Below are 10,518 nucleotides of genomic sequence, written 5' to 3'. Positions count from 1 at the left end.
ACCATCTGAGGTGGGAGCATCTGAGGTGGAAGACAATGGGCTCGTTACGGTGCTGTTTGCACATACTCATTTGTTTGTCTCGCACACTCTCCCACAGTGGCATCATGGGAAGCATTAGAGAGAGAACAGGCAGACGAACAATGATTGATGTGCAGATTGTGCACTAATAGAAAGTGGATCTTGGCTTAATTTACCACCCACTTGTCCGGATGGGAGCATTACCCACTGAAGGTGCGTTTGCGGAATATCAGAGAGAGAGAGAGAGAGAGAGAGAGAGAGAGAGAGAGAGAGAGAGAGAGAAGGAAGAAGAGAGACAGAGAGATAAACACAGAGAGAGAGAGAGATAAACATAAGAGAGAGAAAGCAATGGAGATGAACTGCAAGAGAGTGTGAGAGAGAGAGAGAGAGAGAGAGAGAGAGAGAGGAGGAGTGGTGTTGAGAGCAAAATGAACTTCCCACATATGGTAAATCGATCTCGGATAAAAGCTGTTTTGTTTGCAGTTGTTTACACAGATAATGGGGAGGGCTCGCCGCACATATACATCTTCCTGGATAAGGGCATCTGTCAGACAAACACATCACGTGTTGGGCCAAATTAGTCGCTTCCCTGCCGAGCGCCCCTCTCCCAGCCAACCTCTGGCCTCCATGGTGCCTGGAACTGTTTACATACAGCTCTAATGATGTTTTGACCCAGGTCCCAGTCAATTAAACCACTTTGCAGGTACTTTCCACATGACAATTAATGGCCATTTGCATGTAGAGCTGTACCCTCTCACCCTTTTCGGCAAACATTGTGTGAGGCAAACTGTTGCCATGGAGACAAAACCAATCTATTTTTTTTGTTTTTGTGGAGCGCATCTGTTGCAGATGTTTGAGATGGGATTTGGTCTTTTCAAGCCAAGTCATTCAGCCTTATATTGAATCTCTTCAAGTGATTGCATTTCTTTATGCGTGTCTTTGAATTTCTCAGATTGTGACAGTGTTTTCAAGGTCAGGTGTAATCGCCAAGACTGGCAGTCCGTGTCTGACCTTGCAGTTGGAACTTCTGGAAGGTCACGTGTCGGTGGAAAGGGCACAGCATCTGTCACATGTACTAATGAGAGAAGCTTTCCTGTAGCTTGTGAGGGAGACAACATGGGGCCAGCCCTTTCACTGTGACTTCAAGGTTGGACTTCACGGCTGCTCATGCTCTATATACAACAGAAGTATCACACCAGCGTAGCCTACGAATCAACTCAGGTGGCTTATTCCAAAGCACCGCAACTCACAATGCTTAAGACACACTTAGTATCCCTATTTGTGTCCCTGCCATTATCTAGAGTTTACAAAGTTGCTATATCAGCTCCAGCTTATAGTACATAACCTCTGGTTCTGGGCACCTAAGGATTATTTAAAGATTTAGTTCAATATACTTTTTCAAATTCTGATGCAGCTTAGAAACCAATGTGATTCTTATGAGTGTAAGTATGTGGTTTTAATATGAGAATGCATGTTATAAGTTGAACACCTATGGGCCTTCAAGTTGTGTGGATTCTAGGCATCTTGACTGCAACTCCCTCGCAAGGATCAGAAACATCTTTAAATGTGTCATGAAACTTAAAACTCTTTTTTTAATGGCTGGGAAGGCCTGATGTCACTGTTTGGTAGAGTTTCCGGGTTGCTCTCTCTCTCCCTCTCTCTCTCTCTCATTCTCTCTCTCTCTCCCTCTCTCTCCTTCTCTCTCTCTCTTTCTCTCTCTCTCTCTCTTCAAGCAGGTGGGGTGGAGGGAGGGAAGCTAGTGTGGAAAGAATAGTGTGCCTGGTTCAGGAAGGCGTGTAAATGTACCCTCCTGCCGGGTGTGCTATTTCAAAGGGCTGCTGAGCTGAGGTAAGGCAGGTGCAGTGATATCTGAGTTTCTGTGTATAAATAAATAGCTGTGGACACCCTGCAGAGAACTCTCTGCTCCCAGAAAGGAACATGTGCCAGGGAAAAGGTGAGACAAGTTTTACTTTCCAGATTTTTGCACTGTCTCTACTCTCTTTCAATTAGTCACATTTTCTCTCTCTCTTTCTCTCTCTCTCTCTCTCTCTCTCTCTTTCACTCTCTCAATCTCTCTCTCTCTACTCTCTTTCAATTTCTCATGTTTTCTTTCTCTCAATCACTCTCTCAAGCTCTCTCTCTCTCTCCTCTCATTCACTCTGTCATGTTCTCTCTCTCTCTTTTTTCTTTCACTCACTCATTCGTTCTCTCTCTCTGTATCTACATCTTTGCTTCCTTCCTTCCTCTTTTGATAGGCACACACTCATGACTCACAGACAGCACACACACACACACACACACACACACACAACCATAGACACAAACACACACACAAAATCACAGAAACATACAAGCAAAAACACACACACACACACGCACGCACACACACACACACTAGCTCGCAGCAACAGCCGTGGCGACACAAGGACCGGAGACGAGCCTGCAGAGCCCTGCTGTTCGGCTCACTCTCAGAGATGAAATGATCAGCGGCTCTGTGAGGCTTCAAGGTCTTGTTACGAGGCTACAAAGAGCTCCGTCCACACGTCTGTTTCATCTCCCCTTTCTCACTCTTCCCTTTTCTCTCCTTCCCTCCTTTCCTTCCTTTTCTTCCTCTTTCTTGTTAGCCGTGGCCGTCGTCGGGAGCGCGATCAGTGGGAGCCCTAATGGGATAATTAGGCGAATAAAACGCCACTCTGCCAATACAATGGAAATGTCAAACTCTGAGCCATAATTTGACTTCTGAGTCGGGGGAAAGGGCGCTGTGAATTTGCCCAAGCTTCGCGCATCATCTCCTGGACCTTTCTCACTCACCTTTATCTAAATGTCACTCAGGGATCCTTCTGGGGGAGTGGGGGATACAAACTGCTGAAGAGAGAGTGTGTGTGCGTGTGTGTGTGTGTGTGTGTGTGTGTGTGTGTGTGTGTGTGTGTGTGTGTGTGCGAGTGTGTGTGTGTGTGTGTGTGCGAGTGTGTGTGTGTGTGTGTGTGTGGGCTTGTGTGTGTGAGTGTGCGAGTGTGTGTGCGTGCGATGAGGGGGGATCATTTATGTGTATGAGGGGGGATCATTTATGTAATGGGATATGATTGGTCCACCAGGGGCTTGTTTGCCATGTGTTCATGATGGTGTCTTCAAAATCAATTCAAAATGTTCGTCACTTGTGTGGGCGACGGTGTATCAGGAGGTTGAGGTGTCGTTCAGCAATCGATCAGCTAGTTTGATCCTGACTCCTCCTCACCAAGTGTCCTTGAGCAAGACACTGAACCCCCAACCGCTTCAGACCGGCAGTTTGGCGCCTTGCATAATAGCCTCCGCCATCAGTGTGCGAATGGGTAGATGTCTGAAGCATTCATATGCAAAGCACTTGAAGTGCTATATAAATTCAGTCTTTTCACCATTTTCCTGTGTAGGTATAACGTGAAGTGCACGCACAGGCAGAAATTAGATGGTCGCCAAGAAAACAAAGCGAGCAGATTACACTCTGACCAACATCTCCTCACATCTTTCCAATTACAGGCAGACTTAGAGCCCCCGCAATGCAAAAGGAGCACATGGTCATTTCCAGTGTATCGGTAGGGCCGCATTACACAGTCACTGAAGCACGGCAGACACCCATGGGAGTAGTGGACTTAATCAAGGCCATCAGTCAGACAGTCGTCAAAGCCTGGCTGAACACAGCTACCAACAGGACATGTCTGTCACCTGACGATGGAAATGGACTACATGGGATCCAGTGCATTGGTTCAGGGGACGGTGTTAGTGATTTTTGGACAATTCTGAGGATTGATTTCATTCTCATTGTAAGAACACCATCTTTGCTTTTTTTGTTCTTTCCCCAAAAATGACCGGTTTTATTTATGCAGAAAATGCACACCATTTCGTATGAACACCTAACTGAATGCAATACATTAAATTCATAAAACTCTGTATTACAGTGTTGGGAATTAATTTTGAAGCCCTGGTCTTTTTTGACTAGAGACAAAACTGTTACATTGTTAAACTATTTGAAATATATATACTATTAATCTATTTTCATTTATTATTTATATATCCATTCAAGTAGGTATGGTTAAGAAAAACACAATTTTCCTAAGTAACTTATTCCAGCATTAATTCTACTTATAGTGCATTGAAATAGGATACCAAACCTTGATAAGCTTGAGCACTGTCTATGACCTAATGGTTTAGTAGTATTTGTGATAGATAAGGTATTGATTAATAAGATTGATATTGATAAGATCAATATTCTTTGACATTAATATCCAAACAAAATCCTAGGTACTACAACTGGTAGAGTGTCACATAAGCTGTGGTTAAATATGGGTATCTTATTGATTATTTAAAAAGCGTTTGTAAAGCATTGATATCTGATTAGCACACATTGTTATGGAAGCTCAGCACTACCTGCTACTATCACTGCAGGTATGCAGCTGTCCCCTCAGGAGATGAAGCAATTTAACATGAGAAAATGATAATATGCCAGTGTGTGTGTGTGTGTGTGTGTGTGTGTGTGTGTGTGTGTGTGTGTGTGTGTGTGTGTGTCTGTGTCTGTGTCTGTGTGTGTGTGTGTGTGTGTGTGTGTGTGTGTGTGTGTGTGTGTGTGTGTGTGTGTGTGTGTGTGTGTGTGTGTGTGTGTGTGTGCATGTGTGGTTGTGTATGATGCATGTATATTTATGTGTGTGTGTGTGTGTGTTTGTTTTCATGCATGGCTGGCCCTGTGTATTTCTCCATGGGCTGAAGTATGCATGTATGAGTGTTCGTATGGTTGTGTATTCATATGTATGCTTTAGGCTTGTGTATGTGTGTGTGTGTGTCAGTGTGATTAACATGCAAAATTATTCAGCCCCTTGTTGGAGTTAATAACTGAGGAGTATCTGGGGATCTGATCCGATGGTTGTTTGCCGTGTGCTTAGCTGACGGAGGCTGTTATCTGACTGGGCAGTGCTAAATTGGGCCTTTCTGCTCCCCTGTATGTAAATCACTCATGCTGCACTCTCTTCCCTACTCACACACACCAGGAAGACCACATTCTGTGTGGAGGACAGCTACCCACTATCCACCCAGAATCAAACACATCTCTTTAGGTTTCTTTTTTGTGTGTTTGGGGGTGTTTGTGTGCCTCTGTGTGCATGTGTCTCTCTCTTTTACTAGGCATGTGTGTGGGTGTGTGTGTGTGTTGGTATATGTGTGCATGTGTCTCACTCTAGGCATGTGTGTGTGTGTGGGGGGGGTACATACCTTTCCTGTTGTGTGCCAACAGCTCATTACTTTTTCACACAAACATGGATAGTAATGAAATGAATAATAAAATATGTATAATACATGTGTTATAATGTATTTTACTAATATGACCGTGTGTGTGTGTGTGTGTTTGTCTGTTCGCATGATGGTGTGAGTCATTTTCACGCCCTGACAGGTACCTGTATCAGTGAGCGTCTTTGAATTCTTCTGCCTTCGTTTGCAGCCAGTCGGTCGGTCGGTGGGTGGGTGGGTGGGTCGGTCTGCAGGTACACACCCTCATTAGAGCCAGATTAGTGCCAGGGCTTCCTGCATCATGTGGTTTTATCCACACGCATGACTCCAGCCCCGTCTGAACACTTAAGCCTGCTGCGCCGTGCTCTGCCCTGCTGCCGAGCAACCACACGGCTCCCGCCTTAAAGTAGCAACAGCACGGGACCCACCGGTCCCAAATCAGGCGTGCGCCGCACGCTCTGCTCCGCTGTTCGCTAATTACAGCCCCGTTTACATCAAAGGCCTACAGGCAGCAGGGAAGTCAGCCTGTCAGCTGGTGTCTCCACAAAGACCCCAATCTGGCTTTGTGTGAGCAACAGAAAAGGCCCTGTGACTCCTCTGTCTCCCCCTAACATTGTTTTTCTGTTTAAGGTCTGACTTCCTTCTTTTTTTAAGCTAAGAAGACAGGCAAAAAAAAAGGAAAGGCTAAGAACAGTGATGGCCTAAGCCACCTTCTGCACTGTTGGCTGTTGTTAGTGTAATTGTTATTCAAATGAGTGGCTCATTCACAGTTAAGAGACAACTATTTTGCGAATGGTGCCCTCCCATCCCCCGACCCGCTACATGAATGGCTGACTATCTACATTAAAATGAAGAGTGTTGACCTCAGTCTTAGCAGTTCATTTCTATTCTCTCATTCAATACCAAAATACTGTCACCCATTTGCAAATGTATAGACACTTACCTCCACAGGACACCCTGCATTTCAGATGGGAGACTAGACACAGAGACAAACTACATACATACACACACACACACACACACACACACACACACACACACACACACACACACACACACACACACACACACACACACACACACACACACACACACACACACACACACACACACAAACACACACACACACACACACACACACACACACACACACAGAAAGTGATCATCTGAATACAATGTTACCTCATCTCTTTCACCTTAGCAAAGTTGGGATAAACTGACCTGCAATCTCCAACTCCGACACAAAATGACAGTGTGCCAGAAGGAATGATGTCAATGTGACAATACGGTATTTATCAACACACATACAGAGCCGTAAACGTATACACTCTCCGCATAAACGTTGCTGTCTGTAACAACACAACACCTGAACTGAATCTTCAGCTCCACTGACACACTACACTTTGTAAGTCCACTTATAAACTACACTCTCTGCAACACCAATAATCATAAACTACACTATATACAACTCCCATCATAGACTACACCAACTTTCATAAACTACAGTCTCTGCAACACCAACACTCATAAACTACACTCTTTGCAATTCCAACTTTCAAAAACTACAGCAACTCTAACACCAACACTCCCCTAATAAAAGTTACCCTCTGCAAAGCCGCTCTGTACAGCAGCTTCCAGTCAGCATCTGAGGAGTCAGTATGTCGATCTTAAGTACAAACAGATAGTTCATTTAAAAGCACATACAGGCAGAGGGTTCATTGAAATCAGTTGTACAGGAAATTAAGTCAGGAAAAGTTGGCAAAAGTCTTGCCAGTCCGCTGTCATCCACCCAGCCACTGTGTACTGTCAAGCGTATTATTGAACTCAGCAAAAATGCATGATTGATGCACTGAATATCCATAGATAATTCAATACATGCACTACGGAACTGGCCCTTCACTGCAATTGATTTGCATTCTTGTAAATATTTAATGACTTGCATGGTTCATGGAGGTCAGTGATGACAGACACCATAGTGTTTTGTTCTTTCATAATTTGACTTCACCTGGCATTCTCTGGCTAAAAGAAGGGATAGTGAGGAACCTGGGACAATGTTTCTTTTGTGTGATTGTTATTTTTATTAGTGTTTGGAGGTCAGACAAATATAACAGAAATACAAGAATGTAGGCCATATTCACCTTACAACACAACAATGTTATTACAGGTTGTAAAATACAATATTTATATAGATTGCTGTCTGTCTGTTGTATTACAGACACTAACAACTTTAACTTCTCCTGTTACCATACTCAAATGTGATAGACTATACAATTGTGGAGGGGAAATTGTTTTACTTTTATTTGACCTTTTCAAGTGTTGATAAACAATCTTCTTCTTCAATAAATGTCAATACCATTCGGATAAAAGCAGTATTGACAGCAGAAAAGGATAGTGAGCTGTGGTACCGACACGCTGAACACACCTGGAAGTTTCTTTTTGCAGTTTAAATGTTCTTGTTATGACCTGCAGGTGTCGCTAAAAGAACAATGAACCCTTTCTGCTGCGTCTTACGCGCGGAGAATGCTGACCTGGAGCGTAGTTTTTCACATCGCAAGACAGTGAGATATGCATTCATGGCAGCGTGAAAACACACGATGGTTATGTTTTGCTAAACATAATGGCCATGTGTTTTGATCGTGTAGTGATGTGGCGCTTTATATTACACGAATGACAGAAGCGTTAGAGTTCCGCAGAAAGACCGTGCTTCACGGAGATCACAGTGTATGTTAAAATTGAATGTTTACGCCCGGGTGACGATATTGATAGACCTGTAGACAATTGAATTTCTTTTTGTGTAATTCGATTATAAATTGAAGGGCACTGCTCGATAAACCATTCGGAATAAAAGCCCCGCTCATATAACCGCCACTGAAATCGTACGTGTCATTATAATGAATAATCTCTCTTATACGAGGAATAACAAGTATGGTCACATCAATCTCTTCAGTTCTAAGGCAAGACAATGTTTTTTTTAAGTAAAACATATTCGTCTAACCAACCTAAATATAAATAAATAATACATATTGCTGTGTGGACGGTCATGTCGAGTGCAATTGCGTATAATATATTTATCTGTATACAGAAATTAACTCAGTTTTGTGGTGGGAAGTTTACATAGATGTGCGCTGTAGAGCTCCGCCTCCGAACTGTTTCTGAATGTGTGTCTGTATGAGAGAGAGAGAGAGAGAGAGAGAGAGAGAGAGAGAGAGGAGGAGGAAAGAGAGAGAGAGAGTCGTTTGGGAATCACTTCACTCTCACATATTCCACAAGCCGTGCAGTCGCGCAAGGTGAGCTGTGGAAAGAGCGTTTTCAAGGGAGCCCGCAATTAATGACTGATGTACATACGCAGGGATTTGATGGACATATAGCCGTATGAGAATTTTTATTATTTGATGTGTCCTACGGTACCCATTGGAGACCATAGTTGACGACAACAGTCTACACGGGGATGCTGTTGGTTTAGTTCGGTGGTCGTGACACAATTCGTTTATCAAGACAACGGAATGCTGTAAGACCAAAGTCGTCAGGTTTGGGGTTCCTCTCGTAAGCAGGAGGAACGGAGGGAGCATCATCATCAGATGAGCGTCTGCGTTTGGCCAAGTTGCTGAGCTCCCGCAACTGACGTGAGCGGCATTTCTGAACGTTACCGAGTCCAGCGGACATCTCTGTCACACTCGTGGAATTAGGAATAACTGTGGAACATTGAGCAAGTGGATTAAAAAAACGATTATATTGTAATTTTTTCTTGAAATCTGGATCGTCAGCCGTGGGGGGTGTGAGGGCTGAAGTGGCTGCGTTTCGAAGCGGGCAAGGAGCGCGGCTTCCAGCCCTACTCGACCTTTCGGGGCTGGATTACTGAGGAGTTATCGTCCGTTAAGGTACAAAGTTCACTGAAACATAAAAGTAACCTAAGAATAATGTCTTGCTTGAAATGCTCCATTGATTTTTTTTACCCAGTTCATCTATCTAAAACATTTTCTACGGTCAAATAGCAGCCAATGAAAAATATGAAGTGCCAAGCGTATTTTCTCCCAGTTTCTATCCATCGGTGTCTCTTCTCTCACTCGCGCTCGTGTGTATGTGTTTGTATGTGAGAAAGATTCGGAGAGGCACAGTGTATGTTCATCGATGCATTATGTGAAACAATTGAATAAAATGTCTCATTCCGTAGAACTTCGCCACCACAATGTGCCTCCCATTAAGATCCACTGGAGAACAGGTGCAAAGAGATTCCCTTCTCGCCTACATAGCCGCACACCAGCATCTACTGTTTTGGATGAGAGGGTAGCGGATCGTTTGTTAACTTTATATTCAGTGTCCATCGACCTTATTAGGGCAGATATGAGGTGTTTTCGCCTACACTACTGTCATCGATTTCCTTCCGAGACCCAAAGCTGGGGATCTCATAGACCGTCTACCCTATCACAATTACATGCACACTAGTCATAGAAAATCACTCTCTTTCGGTCCGCTTCTTACGATAGGGAGTCCCGGACAGAGCTCGCCTCTTTAAGCTCAGTGGATGACTTTCACATAGATTTTTTTCGCACCATGCCAGAAGCCTACTTGCCTATACACATCACAGACAAAAATGTTGGTTAAATAGTCCAACTGAACCCCTTCGATCCACCTGCACATAAACGCAAATACACAAATATATAGGCTAGGCCTATATATTGAGAGAAAGTGTGTGTGTATTTATGTGATCTATCTATGTATATTTCACGAACACCACCTGTAGCTTTTTCCGATTGTGTGAAGCAGTTGTTCTGCAGTTCCTACTTTTAGTGCGTCGGGTCTTTTTTAAATACAAATATTTGTGATGATTTCAAATATATAGATTACAAATGTATAGTTTAACAATCGCCATGTCTATGCTTTTGGCTATAGGTGAGGCAGACGTCTATCCCCGTGACGAGCGACAATGTGTCATTCAAGAGGAATCTGGTCTTTCTGGCCGTTCCCGTTTAAGTCTCCAGTGTGTGTGTGTGTGTGTGTGCACGAAGCTGAGTCAAACCTGTTATTCAGGACTGCACTGAAGCTGGCAGAAACGCGCAGGAAACTGGTCGCACTATCCCTTCAGCCCTTACGGGGATCCGACCACCGCCGTATTGGTTTTCTGCGTCCTTAATTTGTAGACACCAGGCGGTATGGCGGATGTCAAATTCGTTCAGTGGATCACAAAATCTTGTCTTCTATATCGTAACCTTTCCTGCTCTAGGTTAAATACCTTTTATTTTTATGACATCG

General features: G+C 43.8%; 1 protein-coding gene across 1 annotated transcript in view; it reads left to right on the top strand.

The window, feature by feature from the left end:
- Positions 1-8,593: 8,593 nt before the first annotated feature.
- LOC308369320 (protocadherin-1-like) overlaps positions 8,594-10,518 on the top strand; it is a gene marked incomplete at its 3' end in the record, with an annotated part of 197,809 nt that continues 195,884 nt past the window's right edge. Inside the window, exon 1 of the mRNA XM_080843707.1 lies at positions 8,594-9,146. The remainder of the gene's footprint in view (positions 9,147-10,518) is intronic.

The sequence above is a fragment of the Sprattus sprattus genome (assembly GCF_963457725.1).
Source record: "Sprattus sprattus genome assembly, chromosome: 8".
Lineage (NCBI taxonomy): Eukaryota > Metazoa > Chordata > Actinopteri > Clupeiformes > Clupeidae > Sprattus > Sprattus sprattus.
This window is presented reverse-complemented; position numbering and strand designations above follow the sequence as displayed.